The sequence below is a fragment of the Mus caroli genome, chromosome 9, assembly GCF_900094665.2.
Source record: "Mus caroli chromosome 9, CAROLI_EIJ_v1.1, whole genome shotgun sequence".
Classification (NCBI taxonomy): Eukaryota; Metazoa; Chordata; class Mammalia; order Rodentia; family Muridae; genus Mus; species Mus caroli.
In genome coordinates this window covers 43498322-43499508 of record NC_034578.1, presented here as the reverse complement: position 1 = coordinate 43499508, position 1187 = coordinate 43498322, and the positions used below count along the sequence as shown (strand labels likewise).

At 42.5% G+C, this 1187-nt stretch overlaps 1 non-coding gene across 1 annotated transcript; it reads left to right on the top strand.

Moving 5' to 3' along the window:
• The first annotated feature begins 508 nt into the window (after positions 1 to 508).
• Positions 509 to 615, top strand: LOC115032104. The gene has a single exon (XR_003837731.1). It is a non-coding gene; the product is annotated as a U6 spliceosomal RNA (small nuclear RNA).
• Positions 616 to 1187: the final 572 nt, after the last annotated feature.

Below are 1187 nucleotides of genomic sequence, written 5' to 3'. Positions count from 1 at the left end.
CTACTGAGGATACTCTAGGTCCTTCTTGAAGGCTTAGACTAAAAAGGACTGCCTCGTGTTTCCTGGAAACCAGGAATGGGTCAGGTAACAAACAACATGGGTGAATCCAAAATCGTTCTATGTGGGCAATTGACAAAGGACTCAGAAACAAGACCTCTGGTTTATATGGAACCTCACAGAACCCAGAGTAGCTGTGGGGATAGAATTTCTGGGTTGTATATCATACTCTCCCTATTTGCATATATTATGTGTTCCACACTTAACATTTTAGCACAGTGCCAAGTTATTTTCCAAAGTGGCTACGTAAATCTGATTCCCACCTACAGTCTACTCACACTCCTGTTTCTTCCCATCCAAGTGGGCTGGGCTGGGCACAGCTCAGTGGCTGAGCACTTGTCTACCATGAGCGAGGAGGTCTCATCTTGTGTTCCAGCCCCAACAAAGGTGGGGGGTGGGAATGACACGGCATAAGAGATGCTTTTGAGGATGTGCAAAAAAGGAAGAGCTCGTGCTCGCTTCGGCAGCACATAGACTAAAATTGGAACGATACAGAGAAGATTAGCATGGCCCCTGTGCGAGGATGACACGCAAAAAAGGAAGAGTTCATACACTTTTCGGGTCAGGAAGTCAAAACAGTGCAGCTACTTTCCACTTCAACGAAATACAGCTCCATGCTTTGTTTTAAAATGTTAAATAGGGAGTACACAATAAATGTAAACACAGAAAATATGAGTTTATCCATTCCTAGGTATTTACCCATAAAAGAATAAAATGTGTGTCCACACAAAGGTCTGTACATGAATATTCATACCAGTGTTTTGCATGATGGTCAAGAAGTGGAAAGAAACTGCCTCTAGATTGTCCTATGCTCTTGCATTGAGTCATGACATCTTCCTTCTCCCTTAACGGTCACGTTTCTCTAGACGACGTATCTTTGTTATCGCATGAGATACTTCAGAGTTTTCTGGTACTTCTAGCACACACAGAAAGAATGTGGTCTCAGCACTGATAGTGTGCCCCATCAGTGGCTAGATAACATTATCATAGATAATAAGAAAGAACAAATATGAATACATACTACATACAGCATGGGTGAACCTCAAAAACATGCTAAGTGAAAGAAGCCAGGTACAAAGGTCCATTTATATTAACATGGAAACTGAGCTGGGAAGGGTAGCTAAGGGCAC